The 18,942-nt window shown below is 43.1% G+C and overlaps 1 protein-coding gene across 2 annotated transcripts in view; it reads right to left on the bottom strand.

Annotated features, from left to right (window-relative positions):
• The window catches only part of LOC149800445 (uncharacterized), a 101,017-nt gene that overhangs the window by 11,496 nt on the left and 70,579 nt on the right, over positions 1-18,942 (bottom strand). The gene's annotated exons all lie outside the window — the stretch shown is intronic.

The raw sequence follows: 18,942 nt of genomic DNA, 5'->3' as shown, positions 1-18,942 counted from the left end.
TACGTGTTGCTTTAGCGTGGGCTCTTTTCATTTATATGAAATAGGTGTACTAATCTCCAAGAAATTTTCAAACTTCAGAGCTGTAGCGTGAACCATGCCATTTGTTGACGAATAGGTCTGCTAATCTCCAACATATTTTTATTTCAAAACTGTGCGTACTCATTGTACATTTAAACCTGCTTCTGGTGTGTTCCTCTGGATGGCTGAGGCTTTTTAACATCTTGTTGAATCCGTTCATTAGGCATACTGTACATTAGGTATACTGATTTGACGGAATTAATGATGCAACATGAGTAGTTAAGTGGGCCACTTTACCGTCAAGGGGAATTAGCATTACAAGACCCCTTGGGCAACTCTAGGGACAATGGAAATTTAACATGGAGAAAAATCGTGGGTCAGATTAGCGTCAAGGGAAATTTAACATGGAGAAAAATCGTGGGTCACTCTAGCGACAAGGGGAATTTAACATGGAACTATAGTGTGGGTCTGTCTAGCGACAAGGGGAAATTAACATGGGAATAGAGTTTGGGTTTGTCTAGGGACAAAGGGAATTGAATATGGGATTTTTTTTTAAAATTTAAATTTAAATTTAAATTTAAAAAAAGGGGTAGGCAATGGAAAGGCTATCTCTTTTCGAGAAATATGGCTGGCCCTGAAAAGGGCCTTTGGGTTTATGTTAATATTAATATTAACATAGATGGCATCTGTCACATCTTCTTCTTCTTCTTCTTAAACTCCTTCTAACTGCCGGTCCATACACAAGTACCCTCTTGAGACATCCTTGTCTTTCTATGTAAACTCTCCTCATCCATTGACTAGTATCTGTCCTATCAACAACAGTCCACTTGGACCTGACATACATGAGCATGTCCGTCCTAAACATCATGGAAGACACAAGGGTGGATGACTCAACTGTGGTCCACATCTTGAAGCGACGAGAATAGGTGAATCAATGCAGTGAGCTGCGCTTATTTATAGGTACAGGAAGGATTGAAACGGATTGAATTCATTCACCAATCCGAACACGCGTTACAAAATTCAGTCAGCTCGCATCCAATCCGAAGAGAGCAGTCTGTGACGTCACGTGGTCTATATAGATTCGTTAGCGCTTGTGTGCAGTCAATCTATGCGACAGTGATTCAACATGACGGAAACTCAGAAAACGATCCATTGGGGTGCACCAGCAGGGGAGACTGCCCAAGGGAACCCGGACTTACTTTCAGAAGAGGTACATTGGGATTTTGTGGATTTTCTTACCTCGCAAGAATTTGTTCCGGAACCTTCGTTACCTTCTTCATTACCGCAAGTGGAGAATTTTAGACAGAGACAGAAAGAAAAATTGGAGAAATTTATGCAACGACAAAAGGAAGCGGAACAAGCTTTTATCCTACAGCAACAGCAACAGCAACAAGAAGAGGTAAGAAAAAAACAACAGCAACAACAGCAAGAAGAAGTAGCAGCAAAGAAACAGGAGGGTGAAAATCAAACGGCTACGGTACTGTTGGACATTTTAGCGGAGTTAAGAAGTCTGAAACAAATGTATCAGACTTCTTTATCACGACCGAAGAGAATACGACCTTCCCGAGCTAAACACGCCAACCCTGTGACTAAGCCTATCGTACCACCCTTAGTGATTTCAACCCAATCATCAGAAGTAGGCCTTGGCCGTGGCAAAGGCTTAAGGCAGTTAAAGTTGATTGGTTAAACTCACCCCTACACCAAAATAAAAAGGCCCTTTTCAGGGCCACCCACATTTCTCGAAAAGAAATACAATTTCAATTTGCCAATAACTCAAAAATAAACCCCACCCATTTTACCCTTATAGTACGTGTCTGTGTATGAGTGCTTGAGTGTAGCTTCTTATTTTAAAATCAAAACTCAAAGACACTTACCTTATATCATTCATGTATTCTTTTATCCATTTTTTACAATCCAATTCACAATTCACCACAGAACACTTTAAAAAGTTCGTACACTTCTTCTTTCTCATTATTTAGTCTCTCTGTTTTTAGAATTTCTTCACCGTTTTTTCCTCATTTTCTTCCCTTCTTCTTTTCTTCTCCTGTTTCTTTGTCTCTTTTAAATAGAATTGTCTTCTTTCTTCCTCTTCTTCCTCTGAAGAATCCCTCTCTTCTTTCGAAGAATCCCTCTCTTCTTCCGAAGAATCCCTCTTTTCTTCTGACTCCTCTTGTTTCTTTTTTGGGCAATCTGGAGACCAATGTCCTTTTTCTTTACAATAATAACAGGTATCTTGACTTTTGTCTTTTTTAGCCCCTGTTTTTTTTCTTTTTTGACGGTCTGGACACTCTGAAGACCAATGCCCTTTCTTCTGACAGATATAGCAAGTATCTTGACTTTTATCTCGAAAGGAAGGAGAGTAGTCCGTCGGCTGGTCTGAAGAGAATTTTCTAATGACCCCTCGCAAAGCTCTGACGAAACGTTCCATCTGGGTAGTCTCTTCCATCCTTGTGCTCAGCTTGAGAGTGAAATGAATAGTGAAAGGACAAGACACACACCCTTTTTATATACGCTGGTTTGCCAAGACTATAAATTAGTCTATGGTGTTTAAACTTGAGTCATTTGACGTTTTGCACTCAAGATGAAACGATCCCATTCATTCGAGAAGAAAGAAGAAGAAGAAGAAAGTAAGAGGCAGAAACGTGATCTATCGCCTCGTACCAGGGCTGAAATCTTGGCACAAATTCATGCCAGTGATTTTGAAGAGGACATGAGTGAACCAGAATCCGAACCCTCTAAACCAAGTTCACCACCCTTAGTCAACCCTGAAAAGTACTATTCCATTCGAGAGACGGAAAAGCGCTCCTCTAGAAAATTTAGAACCACGGCTTACACCTACACGGTGAAGTTTAATGATTTCAAGTCTTACGTACCCTTGGAGAAAGCAGAAGGGTTTATCACCGAGATGTGGGATTCTTTGCTCACCGCACTCAAGCGACAATGTCAAGCCAAAGAAGACGATCGCTTGACACTATCCATAGATCACGACGGTTTGAAATCCCCTGTTTGGATCGAGTTTAGCAGACCCGCAGAACCGACCCCTTCCAAAGTCATGGACAAGATACAACACGTACAACAATCTAATGACCAGTTTGACATCACCGATGGTAAAGCCACACTGAAAATGGCCCACGTCTCTCCTCCTCAAGGGACAGGACGCAAAAAGATGTTATTGGTGGACGACCTTCGCAACACCAAAAAGAGTCTCGTCCGAATTAACAACCCTCAAGACCAGATGTGTTTAGCCAGGGCCATCGTGGTGGGACGAACCTATGCCAACAAGAACGACACGGTAGAATGGAAAAGAACCTGGAACACTATTCAACAATCCGACCGAGCCAAACAACGAAATGAAGCAGAACTCCTGTTGCAACAAGCTGGCCTGTCCAAAGACACACCCTGTGGCATTCCTGAGATGCAAAAATTGCAAGATGCCCTAGCTCCACGCTACACCTTGAAAGTGCACCCTCAAGAAATGCGCGGGTCTCTGTTGTTTCGAGGCCAAGACTTTAAGGACGGAAAATACATTCATGTTTATCATAACGATGACCATTTCGATACCATTACCAGTATCACCGGATTCCTAGGATACAGATATTACTGTGAGAAATGTGACTATGGTTATAATAATCCAGAGCAACACAAGCATTCTGGATGGAAATGCCCAGGATGTTTGGCCTCTCCACCCTGTCTGAGCGAAGAACCAGTGCCTTGTTCGACTTGTCTGCGCACGTTTGTCAGCCCTACCTGTTACCAACAACATTTGAAAACACAAGGTTCACAGAAGAAATGTGCTTGTCAACTCCTGAGATTGTGCCCTACGTGTAGACAAGGCATACGTATCAACAATGCCAAGGCACACGTATGTCGAGGAAAGAAAAAATGTCACATTTGTCACCACATCGTGGACTTGGAACACGAATGCTACGTGCAAAAATACCAACCCCCACCAGAGAAAGAGGACGGTCACAAGAAGAAAGGCAATTTCATCTTTTTCGATTTCGAATGCATGCAAGAGACTGGCATTCACATTCCTAATTTCTGCGTGGCTCATCGAGCGTGCGAGAAGTGCATTCAAGAACCTATCTTCAGTCATTGCCCTCACTGCAGCAAGATTCCTGGAGGACGTGAAAAAATCTTTCGGGAACCAAACACGTTAGCCGATTTTGCCCAATGGGTCTTAGACCCCATCGACAAGACGTGGAGCCAAGAGGACATCGAACGTTACGGAGATTGTCATCGTCATGCCACGGTGATGGCTCACAATTTCTCCGGATACGATGGACAGTTTCTTTTGAGGTACTATACGGAACATGGCACCGAACGTCCTAAAGTGATTTTGAACGGAGCCAAAATCATTTTCATGCAAGTGGGACAAGTACAGTTTAAAGATTCGATGAGTTACTTGGCCATGCCTTTGAGTCGAATGCCTAAAACGTTTGGAATGACAGAAATGGCTAAAGGGTACTTTCCACACTTTTTCAATACGGAAGCCAATCAACATGCTGTTCTACCCCATTTGCCTGAGGCTCACTATTACGACCCCGACAACATGCGTACCGAACAACGAGAAGCTTTCTACGCTTGGCACCAAGCTCACGCCTCGGACCCTTTCGACTTTCAGGAAGAAATGTTAAAGTATTGTCGTTCCGACGTGGACATTTTACGGTGTTGCTGTGGAAAATTTCGAGAACTGTTCATGGAACACGGAGGGGTCGATCCTTTGAAAGAAGCTTGCACCATTGCCAAAGCGTGTTCCTTAGTGTACCGCCAACGATTCATGCCTGAAAACACCGTGGCTGTCATCAGTCCTCAAACGACCCACTATGTCAAGCGTCAATACTCGGTCAAAGCCCTACGTTGGTTACATTACTTGTGCGACAAGGAAGACAAATGGATTCAGCATGCCCGCAACGGAGGAGGCGAAAAGACCATCGGAACGTATTCGGTAGATGGCTGGGACTTAGAAAACCCCAAGATCGTGTACGAGTTTAACGGTTGCTTATTTCACGGATGTCCCGTCTGTTACCCTGACCGTGACACTAAAAATCAGTTTTTGCAACGAACCATGGAAGACTTGTACCAGGCCACTTGTCAGCGACGCCTAAAGTTAGAACAGCAAGGATACCAAGTGGTGGAAATGTGGGAACACGAGTACGATCACCGTTTGAAAACCGATCCCGAGTTTAAACGCCTCGTGGAAAGTTACCAGTTCATGGACCCGCTGAACCCGAGGGATAGTTTGTACGGAGGAAGGACCAATGCCACCTGTTTGCTGTACCAAGCCGACGAAGAGAAAGGAGAAGAAATCAAATACTTGGACATGTGTTCGCTGTATCCCTACGTGTGCAAATATTGTCGCTTTCCTGTAGGGCACCCGCAATTGTTCACGGAACACATCGACCTGAAAAACATTCGACAATACGAAGGCTTGATCAAGTGTAAAGTTTTGCCTCCCACGAACCTATACCATCCCGTCTTACGTCACCATTGTCAAGGCAAACTGATGTTTCCATTGTGCCGTACTTGTGCCGAAACGTGCAACCAGGACCAACCTTGCCATCACAGCCAGGAAGAACGTGCCTTGACGGGAACCTGGGTCAGCGTGGAATTGTTCAAAGCTCTGGACATGGGATACCAACTGTTAGAAGTGTACGAAATTTGCCACTTTCCCAAGACACAACAGTACCACAAGGGTGACCCTACTCAGAAAGGCATTTTCGCCGACTACGTGGATGCCTTTTTGAAACTGAAACAAGAAGCCAGCGGCTATCCTTCCTGGTGTCACACTCCCGAAGACCAAATACAATTCAAAGAGAAATACTACTCACAAGAAGGCATCTCTTTAGACCACATCGAAAAAAACGAAGGCAGGCGATCGTTTGCCAAAGTGATGTTAAATTGCTTGTGGGGTAAAATGGCACAACGACCGTGTTTACCCAAGACGGAATATTTGACAGAACCTTCCCGCTACTTCCAGATGATTCACGACAAAACCAAATACATGAAACACGTGGACGTCGTTCGAGAGGATTTGATCTTGGTCAATTACGAAGAAGATCTGGACTTTGTACAAGACGACCCTTTTGGAAATGTCATCATTGCGGCTTACGTGACAGCTCATGCTCGCTTAAAATTGTACGAAGCTTTAGAACTGTTAGAAGAACGCGTCCTGTACTTTGACACGGACAGTTGCATTTACATCCATCACCCGATTCAACAGCACCCTGACATCGAAGGAGACCGTTTAGGAGCCTGGACAGACGAGCATCCCGACGACAAGATTCTAAGTTTCGTCAGTGGTGGTCCCAAAAATTACAGCTACGAATACCGGGACAAACAAGGAGAAGTGCACACGACGTGCAAAGTGAAAGGACTGACTCTGAATCATCGTACCAGTCGAGTGGTCAACTTTGGGGTATTGAAAGAAGCCTTGCAATCGGGAGAGGATGGAAACTTTAAAGTGACCACCTATCAACCGAACAAGATTGTACGTTTACCCACTCACCACATCGTCAGTCGACCCTTGGAAAAAGTCTATCAAATTGTATACCAGAAGCGAGTGCGACTTCCCAATCACTTGACCTTACCGTACGGTCACGTTGGTATTGGTATGTGTATGAAAAGGAACCCTAGGCAAGATCGATAGTTCATTGTTCATTGAAGTAACTTACCATGTCGTTGACGAAGAAGAAACCAGAGTGGTTAGGAGTCAAATGTTGGACATCACCGAGACCAGGGTTTTGAGGCTTGGACACAAGAGGTGGCCCAGTATACACGAGAGTTATTCAAGGAAAAATGTTACTTTTCAACCTGTGTTAGTGACGGTGCCAGAAGAACCCGTCACCCAGGACAGGACTGTCGTGGACAGGCCTGAAAGACCCTTTCGGGAGGACACTTGTGTGACCTTACCCCCTACTATAGAACTGGTTAGAACTTTACCCAAAACATGTGGTTGTTGTACAGACACTTGTTTTTTATTCCACGTTCATGTGCCTTTTATTCTTGTACTTACGCCTTTGGCTTTTATGTATTTTTGTCTTTCGTATTCATGTTTGAAAAAAACATTCAATAAACGTGTTCTGAAAAAGTATATAAACTCTTGTCTTGTTTGTTTTTTCGTGTCACAAGTGACATTCCTCACACCATGGCTACCTCTACTGTCTCTGCTCCCTCTTCCTCTACTGTCAAAGTCATCGACGAACACTTAGATCGTGCCAGTTGGGAGGCTTTGTATCTTCGCCATCCCTTTAACATGCTCATTGCTGGACCTAGCGGTTCAGGCAAAACCGAATTCGTCAAACGTTTGATCGAACATAAACATCATTTGATCTATCTGCCACCTCAGCGGATCGTGTGGTGTTACAAAGAGTGGCAATCGGCGTACAGCCTCTTGCGAGAAAGTCAAGGCGATTCCATCGTGTTTGTGGAAGGCATTCCTAAAGAAGACGACGGCATCGTCTCTAACTCCCGTCAAACCCATTTGGTCATTTTCGACGACATGTTAGGAGAAGACGAAGAAGAAATTAAACTGTGGTTCACGCGCAAAGGGCATCACCGTAATGCCAGTGTCGTTTACATCACCCAAAATTTGTTTCAACAAAGTAAAGCCCATCGCACCATCAGTCTCAATGCGCATTACGTGGTCTTGTTTAAAAGCCCTCGAGATAAATCGCAAGTGCAAGTCTTAGCCAAACAGTTAGGAACGCCTTGGCTGACTCAGGCGTACGACGATGCCACTCAAACGCCACACGCCTATTTACTCGTCGATTTGAAACCTACGACTCCCGAGGATTTGCGATTTCGTACCCACTTGTTTCACCACTGGTGCCAAGACGGAGGGCCTGTCCTGTACACGTCTCCGTCCTCGACTTCATTTCACTCCCCATAAAAAAATCTATAAAAACCTCAGACCCTTTTTCGTCTGTCTCACTCTCAGTGCGAACATTACGTCTCTTCAGTCGCATCTTCCCGTCAAATTGATTCGTGCCTTGTATGGCATCAGTCGAGAAAAAGATCCACAAACACGAGCTCGTGTCTTAGAAGCTAGTCTCAGAGAAGTCTTACGATGGTTCACGGTGACGGCACGTCAATTACTCCAAGGAATCATTCAGATTCCTCATCAAACCAAACGCTTTTTCGATCGAAACAAAGTCGCTTTGGTCCAACTGGCCGATCCCCGCATCGACACTCAAACCAAAAAACAAATCATTTTGAAACCTGGAGGGAGCGGTACTCTAGGAGGGGTCATCATTCGCTCACTCTTAAGATGGGATCCTAATGCCCCCAAAGTTATCCCCAAGACAAAAGTCCAACGAAGCCCCAAGAAGAAAAAGACCAGGTCCCCAAGGAGAACTTCTCCAGTGGCAGGACCCTCCTCTGACCAGACACCACCACCCCGGAAAAAGAAAAGAAGCCCCCAGAAAAAGAAAAGTCCACAGAAAACTAGTCGCAAGAGAGGCACTTCGGCCAGGACGCAACCTTACACTCGCAAACCACGACCTGCCACGGCGGTGACTGCGTCTCCGGCAGCTTCACGTTTGTCCACTTCTCCGTTAATGACACCCAGAACTGAAGAGTACTTGGAGACGTTGATCACACCAAGAACTTCTCCGTTGATGACCCCCAAAAGAACTTCCCCAGTGGCAGGACCTTCCAATTTAGTGGCAGTGGCTGCTGCTCACAAAGTACCTTCTCCCAAAATCAAAGTTCAAGAAAGATCGGGCATGTTACAAAGTTTGCTGGATTTGTCCAAGCAAGAACTGGCTCGATTTAGTCCGTTACGTACCCCTGCACGACGTGTCATGCCTGTCCTCAAACTAATACGACGTAAAGACAATCAGTGGCGACGCGTTCCAGTATAAAAAAGGCCTGTGACCAAGTCGGGTATCAGTGTTTTTTTTGGTGCTCCTGAAGACTCAAAGATGTCACCCTCCAGAAAACCCCAAGGAAAGAAAAGGAAAGGACTGCCACCACGTTTAGCCAAACATGGGGACATGTTATCTGTCCTGTCCAAAGCTTCTCCACCCCTAAGAAAAAAACTCATTCAAACAGCCTCCAAAGAGGTCATCGATACCGTGTGCGAATGTTGTTTGAACGTTTTGAAAGGCACGATCCCTTTGTCCAAACACGAGAAACAATGCTTAGGCAAACATCGTCACGTTCTTCGCCAAATGGTTCAAAAGAAAATTCCCATTCGTCAAAAAAAGAAGATGTTAGTGCAACGTGGAGGTATTTTACCTCTCTTGTTAGGCCCCATACTGAAAGGAGTCTTGGGAACCATGTTGGGAGGACTGGTGGGAGCAAGATAAAAAGGCCTCGGAAGTTCCAAGATCTCAGAATCGACCCCTGACAACCCCATGGAAGGACGAAAACTAGCTTTAGTACCTTACAAACGATGGATGGAATACCATCGGTGGCAAGAACAACACACCCCGCATTTACCTCCCAATCCCCATTTGAGCGAGATGTCCCAGTTACAACACGAATTGCAGTCCTTGATGGATCGCCAAGATTTGTCCGAAACAGAAAAATCGCAAAAGTACGGTCAACTCTTGCAACGACTGCAACTCTTTCACCAGAAAGCTTTAGACGAAACAGCTCTACCCACTCTGAAAGATTTTAAGACCTTGATGAAAAGTCCAGCACCATCACCAGTACCAGTACCAGTACCAGTACCACCAGTACCCGTGACCAAGACAGAAAAAGGAGAAGAAGAGGAAGGGTTTCAAACTCCACCAGAAAAAGTACGCAAGTTAACAACACCACCTACCTCCAGAATTGGACGGATTAAAAAGATGATGGCCACCCCTTCTTCCTCACAAGAGAAAAAGAAAGTGAAGACAGAAGTGAAGACAGAAGTGAAACAAGAACCGATATCCCCCGCTCAGACATCCTTCTCCTCTTCGACACCTATTGCTGGCCGCACACGCAAAGCATTCAATCCAAGAAAATACCCCAAGAGAAAAAGAGTAGCATCCTCCAAGAGTGGGTGTCTTATTAACACACCAACCAACACAAAAAAATGGAAAAAGTCTTAGCCAGCATTTACTACGATCCCTCCCATCCTGCAGGTTACGCAGGATTTCAGAAATTGTATCGTGCTGCCAAAACGCGACTGAAAAGTCTCCGTTTACATCAAGTGCAACGATGGTTACAAGAACAAGCTACCTACACTTTACACAAACCCATTCGACGCAAGTTTGCCAGAAGTCGCACCCGAGTGGAAGGCATCGATCATCAATGGCAAGCCGATTTTAGCCGATGTCTCTCATTTGGCCAGCTACAATCGTGGCTACAAATATTTGTTTTGTGTCATCGACGTCTTTTCCAAATTTGCCTGGGTCGTGCCCTTGACTTCCAAATCGAGCAGTGAGTTTGTGCGAGCCCTGCAACGAGTGTTGAAACAAAGCGGTCATCACCCTCTTCGATGGCAAACGGACAAAGGCACCGAATTTCTGAACCAAGCTTTCCAAAAAGAATTAAAGAAACGTGACATTCATTTTTTTACCACCGAGAATCCCGAAACCAAAGCCAGCATCGTGGAACGTTTTCAACGCACTTTGAAAGAACGCATGTGGAAATATTTTACGCATCACCACACTCTGAAGTACATCGACATCTTACCGCACCTGGTGCAAGCGTACAACCAATCTTACCATCGAAGCATCGGACGTGCCCCGCAAGACGTGACTCCATACAACGAAGTGTTGGTGTTTGAGCGTCTGTTTGGTACGTCCCCGACGAGGGCTGTCCCCAAGAAAAGTGGAATGTTGGCCGTAGGAGATTGGGTGCGCATTGGCAAAACCAAACGCACTTTCGACAAAGGTTACTTACCTAACTGGACGACCGAATTGTTTCGCGTCACTGGACGAGTGCATGGCCGTCATCCTGCCGTCTATAAATTGGAAGACATGAACGGAGAAGTGCTCAAAGGAACGTTTTATTTGCCCGAGTTACAACGTGTCACCAAAAAAGAAGACGACGTGTACGACATCGAAAGCATTCTCGAACGCAGAACCCGTAAAGTGGGCAAACGACGTGTCAAAGAAGTCAAAGTACGTTGGAAAGGATATCCACCCAGTTTCGATTCTTGGATCGACGCTTCGCAAGTCATCGACTATAAAAAGAAGTGACCATCATGCCCTTTCACACAGCAGACGCAGCTACGTCGACCACTCCTCCTTCACCTAGTTCTTCTGTGCAAGATTTACAAAAACAACCCTTGTGGGTGTGGTGTGGAGAACGTGTGCCTAAAACGCAAATCGTCTTTTTCTGCCAAGTCTTCGTGGTGTATTCTGTCATCGGGGCAGCCATCGCCAATTTGAGTTTGCAACAAGGAGACAAACAATTGTGGACCATTTTATTGAGCAGTTGCATCGGTTACCTGCTTCCTAATCCCTCCCTGAAATTCACCTCGAACGGGAACCACGGGAACCTTGTGTCCAGTGCCAGTGCCAGTCACCACTCCAACCACAACCAGAACCCCATTTTGGGCGGAGACACGCCTCTGACGTCCACTAACCCCTCGGACAGCCACAGAACTCTGGAATTATGAGTCACCAAAACCAATTTTACTTAACCTTACCCAGTGACAGTTCCATGGAGGTGTTTCCCAAGAACACGTTGTGCTGTTACACGGCCAAATTACCTCAAGCCATCCAGTTAGATCAAGAAGCCCATTGGGAAGTGGCTTTAGTAGAAATGATTCACCCGACCCAAGTCCTCAATGTCCTTCCCAATCAAAATTTTTTTGATGTGGAAGTTCATGACGAGCAAATGCAACAGTGGATGGATAGCAATGTCAAATATGACAAGAAAACCCGTACACAAAAGTACACCACCTATCACTTGTTCATTCCACCAGGCTATTATTTTAGTGGTCAACATTTGGTCAGCACCATAACCTCCAGGTTTAATGTCGTGTTTCTGAAAGCTTTGGAGCATGTCAACAAAAATGTCACCATGGAGTACCACAAAGCAGCTCGTCGCTTCTTGATGAAATTTGAACGAAGTAAAATCGTGTCCATTTTATTTTGTCCTGAATTGTTTGACATGTTGGGCGGAGACATGGACATGAGAAAGGTCATGCTCAAGAAAAACGAATTACCCATCGTTTACGACAACGAGTCTTTTAGCAAGTTATTTCGTGCCCCGGTAGAACTGAACCAAGGACTGAATTTGATGTTCGTGTATTCCGATGTGGTGGAGTACAACGTGGTGGGACACACCTCCGTACCGTTACTGCGTGTCATTCCTTTCAAAGTGGATTCTGCCACGAACACTGACGAGGAAGGTGGAAACACTTACCACGTCCACCGCGAATTTGTCCATCCTCACTATTTGCCGGTCAGTAAGTCGTATTTGGACACGGTCAACATTGCTATTAAAGGAGATCTGGGACAAAATATTCCATTCACCAAAGGAAAAGTCACGGTGAAACTCCATTTTCGAAAACGGTTCTCTCACGACTCGTAAGTAAGTCATGTATCCAGTGTACCGAGGGGTTGCTCGACAGCGAGGACACGGTTTAGGAGACATGTTAAAATCGGCCTTTCGTTCGGTGGCCCCGGTGTTGAAACCGATGGTGACACGCGGATTGCACGCCTTGAAAGATGCGGCACTGACGCAAGGCAAAGAATTTCTCCAAAATGTCATCATCGACAAACAAAACCCTAAAGAAGCCTTCATGAGGGCAGGCAAAAATGTCTTGCTGCAAACGGGAAAGACATTTTAGGCCAACGAGAAACACCTATAAATGCCCTGCACGCTACCGAGTCAGGCATTCAGCAAGGACAAGGCAGAAAGAGACGACGAAGAAAACACCCTTTCACCAGACTTCAAGCGAGAAAGACCAAGAAAAGAAGAACCGTTCGAGACTTAGACGTTTTCGATTATTGAGAAAAGAGACAAAAAAATGATGCACCGAGAATCTTGCGCTTGTTCCAAGACGGAACTGGATCTGTTTGCCATGCCCCCTACCATGATGACCATGCAAGAATCCCAGTGGGTGGAATTTCACCCCGTCTCCTCACTGACCGATTCCGCTCCCATCGAGTTTGAAATCAAAGGACAGCCCGAAGATTACATCGATCTGAATAGCAGTTACTTGTACCTGAAAGTCAAAATTCTAGATAAGACTGGAGGTGCTATAGACGATGAAGCAGTAGCTCCCGTCAACAATTTCATGCATTCCTTGTTCAGTGGAGTGGACTTGTACTTGAATAACAAACTGGTCAGTAGCAGCATGGATACTTACCCTTATCGTGCCTACCTGGAAAATCTCTTGACGTACGGAATAGATGCCAAGAACACTCATCTCAATGCCTGTGTGGTATGGGAAGCTGACGAACCTACCAAGTTTGAAATATTGGAAACTGATGAAAAGAAAGACAACAATGATGGATTTGTAGAACGAAGAAAGAGAATCACGGGAGCCGACACAAGTTTAGAACTGATGGATCGTTTGCATTTGGACATGTGGTTGCAAGAGAAGTATTTGCTGAACGGGGTGGATGTCCGCCTGAGACTGAATCGTAACAGTGCCGCTTTCCATTTGATGGCTGATAGTGACGGTTACAAAACCAAAATCCTAGAAGCCAGACTCTACGTACGCCGTGTGGAAGTGTTACCTAAAGTGGGAAACGACATCAGTCAGACGTTGAGTAGAACGACCGCCAAGTATCCCATACGACGCGTGGAAGTGAAAACCTTCACCATTCCCAAGGGACAGCGATCCATGATCGAAGATCATCTGTTCCAAGGACAGTTACCCAAACGTTTGATCGTTGGTATCGTCGAGAATACAGCCTTCAACGGAGCTGCCGAAAAAAATCCTTTCTACTTTCAACACTTTGGCGTGTCCAAAATCGAAGTCAGTCGCGATGGCAAGACCTTGTGTACCCGACCTTTCGAACCTGACTTTACCAAGAAGAATTACTTGAGATCGTACTTGTCCCTGTACGAAGCCACCGGACAGTTAGGAACCAATACCAGTCACGGTATTACGTACGAGGATTATGCAGGAGGCTACGCTTTGTGGGCTTTCGATTTCACTCCAGACCAAGGCAGCGACGAGGGACATTTCCACCCTATAAAATCCGGCCAGATTCGTGTGGAAATTCAGTTTAAAGACCGAGACCCTGATGAAACGGTGCAGAATTCGATAATACCATAGAAATCAACAGTTTGAGAGAAGTCATCCTAGATTACTAGAAACCATGGAAGACTGTTATCCCTCTTTACCTAGTGGAGAAACTTTTAGTGTTGGATTATTGTGAAAAAATGTTAGAGTTCTTGTTGTTTAGTGTTAAGTGATTTTTGAATAAAAAATGTTGTGTTTTGAAAAAAATTGTTTGATGTTATATTGTTGGATTATTGTTAAAAATGTTAGAGTTGTTTTTTAGTGTTAAGTGATTTTTGAATAAAAAATGTTGTGTTTTGAAAAAAATGCCTTTGTCTTTTGTTTAGCTATAAGAATGTTGGATTGATGCTCTTTCATTTCTTACTATCCCTCTCATGACACTCTCTAAACGTTGCGACTCAAAAACCGTGTGGGGGATGTTTTCCTTCACGTCCGCGCTTTGACTTTAAGAACCGGGTCGTTTCCAGTCTAACCATCCATTGTCGACTCATCCTCCTAAGAAGATGTGCTCCAAACTAGCTAAACTCAACGAAGCCTACGTGAATTTGCATAGGGTCAGACACAGTCTGATACCGAAGCCAGAAGAAATAGAGAATGTGAGAATGTTAAAAATCACTGAAGACCTGATAGAAGAGCTCTTCAGAGAAGAAATGAACAGGGAAAAAGAAGAATGGACAGAGAAGTACAGACTTCAGAGACAGCAGCAACAACAACAACAACAAGAGCAGCAGCAGCAGCAGCAACCTGAACCTGACAGAGGCTTTGTCGATTGCGGTATCGACACCAAAGAGTTCTTCTTTTCTTTTCGAAGAAGCAGACCTATCACCAGAAAGTCTATCCTCAGAGGACATCGCATTCTTAGAAACTAAAAAAAGAATGCCATAGCAAACAAAAAAACAGCCCTTTTCAGGGCTACCCAATACTCTAGAAAAGAAACAACCATCGATTTGCCAATGTGTGTAGGTAGAGTAGTGTGAAAATAAACACTAACTCTTTTTTAAAAAAAAGTGAGGGTATGTGTTTGTGTGTTGGTGCTTGTAAGAGCTAAGGTATGTTTGTGTGAATAGTAGATTATGGGTTTCTTTATTGTTTCTTAGCGTAGGTGAAGAGTATAGTTAGGGTTTTGTAAGCGCTCACGTACGATTGTGTGGATATTAGATTATGGATTTTGTTTATTGTTTCTTAGCGTATGTGTTTGTGTGTTTGTGTTTGTGTGTTTGTGTTTGTACCCGCTCACGTACGATTGTGTGGATAGTAGATCATGGGTTTGTTTATTGTTTCTTAGCGTATGTGGAGAGTATAGTTTGGGTTTTGTAACCGCTCACGTACGATTGTGTGGATAGTAGATTATGGATTTGTTTATTGTTTCTTAGCGTATGTGTTTGTGTGTTTGTGTTTGTGTGTTTGTGTTTGTACCCGCTCACGTACGATTGTGTGGATAGTAGATTATGGATTTGTTTATTGTTTCTTAGCGTATGTGAAGAGTATAGTTTGGGTTTTGTAAGCGCTCACGTACGATTGTGTGGATAGTAGATTATGGATTTGTTTATTGTTTCTTAGCGTATGTGTTTGTGTGTTTGTGTTTGTGTGTTTGTGTTTGTACCCGCTCACGTACGATTGTGTGGATAGTAGATTATGGATTTGTTTATTGTTTCTTAGCGTATGTGTTTGTGTGTTTGTGTTTGTGTGTTTGTGTTTGTACCCGCTCACGTACGATTGTGTGGATAGTAGATTATGAATTTGTTTATTGTTTCTTAGCGTATGTGGAGAGTATAGTTTGGGTTTTGTAAGCGCTCACGTACGATTGTGTGGATAGTAGATTATGGATTTGTTTATTGTTTCTTAGCGTATGTGGAGAGTATAGTTTGGGTTTTGTAACCGATCACGTACGATTGTGTGGATAGTAGATTATGGATTTGTTTATTGTTTCTTAGCGTATGTGTTTGTGTGTTTGTGTTTGTGTTTGTACCCGCTCACGTACGATTGTGTGGATTGTAGATTATGGGTTTGTTTATTGTTTCTTAGCGTATGTGTTTGTGTGTTTGTATTTGTGTGTTTGTGTTTGTGTTTGTACCCGCTCATTGAGTCATCCACCCTTGTGTCTTCCATGATGTTTAGGACGGACATGCTCATGTATGTCAGGTCCAAGTGGACTGTTGTTGATAGGACAGATACTAGTCAATGGATGAGGAGAGTTTACATAGAAAGACAAGGATGTCTCAAGAGGGTACTTGTGTATGGACCGGCAGTTAGAAGGAGTTTAAGAAGAAGAAGAAGAAGATGTGACAGATGCCATCTATGTTAATATTAATATTAACATAAACCCAAAGGCCCTTTTCAGGGCCAGCCATATTTCTCGAAAAGAGATAGCCTTTCCATTGCCTACCCCTTTTTTTAAATTTAAATTTAAATTTGAAAAAAAAAATCCCATATTCAATTCCCTTTGTCCCTAGACAAACCCAAACTCTATTCCCATGTTAATTTCCCCTTGTCGCTAGACAGACCCACACTATAGTTCCATGTTAAATTCCCCTTGTCGCTAGAGTGACCCACGATTTTTCTCCATGTTAAATTTCCCTTGACGCTAATCTGACCCACGATTTTTCTCCATGTTAAATTTCCATTGTCCCTAGAGTTGCCCAAGGGGTCTTGTAATGCTAATTCCCCTTGACGGTAAAGTGGCCCACTTAACTACTAACATGCTTTAGGTCGACAACTGCAGTTTCTAATTGATTCCGTACATTAGGCATACTGTACATTGGGCATGCTGTACATTAGGCATACTGATTTGACGGAAATAATTAATGATGCCACAAGCGTTAGGTCGACTACTGCAGTTTGTAATTGATTCCGTACATTAGGCATACTGATTTGACGGAAATAATTAATGATGCGACATGGTTTAGGTCGACTACTGCAGTTTCTAATTGATTCCGTACATTAGGCATACTGTACATTAGGCATACTGATTTGACGGAAATAATTAATGATGCCACAAGCGTTGGGTCGACTACTGCAGTTTGTAATTGATTCCGTACATTAGGCATACTGTACATTGGGCATACTGTACATTGGGCATACTGTGCATTAGGCATACTGATTTGACGGAAATAATTGATGATGCCACTTGCGTTAGGTCGACTACTGTAGTTTCTAATTGATTCCGAAGAAAGCAGTTTTATCCCCACATGCTTGTGTTACACATAGCCATCTACTTGTACATCACCTTGCATAAAGAAGTGAGAATTCTTGTCCAATATAGCGGTTAAGATAGCAATATTCAGTCAAAACAAAATTTTTTTAAAAAAAATGTCCTCCCGTTTTTCCCCACACACTTATGTCCAGGCTATTTAGCTATATCTACAATATCTAATAATTTTAATATGAGTAAACTAGGCTTCTCTTCTTGCATAATAATAATAATAATAATAATAATAATAATTATAATAATAATAATAATAATGATGATGATAATGATGATGATGATGATGATAATAATAATGATGATGATAATAATAATAATAACAACAACAATAATAGTAATAATAATAATAGTAATAATAATGATAATAATAATAATTATTATTATTATTATTATTATTATTATTATTATTATATTGTTATTAATTCCATTAATGAATGTTGTATTCAACATCATATGCAGTAGGATGCGTCTTCCTAGATCTTTTTCCAATGGAGAGGTATCGACGGTTCTGTACTGGAATAGTTTTGTTTCCAATGGAGAGGGATTGATGGTTCTGTACTGGAAAAGTTATGTTTCCAATGGAGAGGGATCGATGGTTCTGTACTGGAATAGTTCTGTTTCCAATGGAGAGGGATCGACGGTTCTGTACTGGACTAGTTCTGTTTTCAATGGAGAGGAATCGACGGTTCTATACTGAAATAGTTCTGTTTCCAATGGGAGAGGGATCGATGGTTCTGTACTGGAATAGTTCTGTTTTCAATGGAGAACGGTTGATGATTCTGTACTGGAATAGTTTTGTTTCCAATGGGAGAGAGATCGATGGTTCTGTACTGGAATAGGTCTGTATTCAATGGAGAGGGATCGATGATTTTGTACTGCAATAGTTCTGTTTCCAATGGGAGAGAGATCGAAGGTTCTTTGCTGGAATAGTTATCTCTCCAATGGAGAGGGATCGATGATTCTGTACTGGAATAGTTATGTTTCCAATGGGAGAGAGATCGATGGTTCTTTACTGGAATAGTTATGTTTCCAATGGAGAGGGATCGACTGTTCTGTACTGGAATATTTTTGTTTCCGATGGGAGAGAGATCGATGGTTCTGAATACTCTATAGGTTACTAGTGAGTCCGAACTCCCCATGGATGTCTTTTGGCGTAAAATTGTGAAAGTAAAGTAAGCATTTACGATATAAACTATTAAAGCATTTGGGAAAATGTCTGCTGAAATCATTAATTGAAATGCATTCCCAGAAGCTGATGAAAGAATAGACTCTACGTGAACATACTAGTAATGGACTCCAGGTGTAGTTATTAGTAATGGACACCAGGTGTATATACTAGTAATGGACACAACGTGAATATGCTGTGAATGGACTCCATGTGTATATGCTATTAAAGGGCTCCACGTATATATAATAGTAATGGACTCCACGTTTAAATACTAATATTGGACTACAGTTGGATGTGCTAGTAATTTGTTCCACGTGTATATGCTATTAATGGACTACAAGTGTATATGGTATTAATGTACTCCAAGTGTATATGGTATTAATGGACTACAAGTGTATATGCTATTAA

Source organism: Sinohyriopsis cumingii, chromosome 5, assembly GCF_028554795.1.
Source record: "Sinohyriopsis cumingii isolate HCF-2022 chromosome 5, ASM2855479v2, whole genome shotgun sequence".
Classification (NCBI taxonomy): Eukaryota; Metazoa; Mollusca; class Bivalvia; order Unionida; family Unionidae; genus Sinohyriopsis; species Sinohyriopsis cumingii.
Note: the sequence above shows the minus strand (reverse complement) of the source record. Positions and strands in the feature narration are given on the sequence as shown.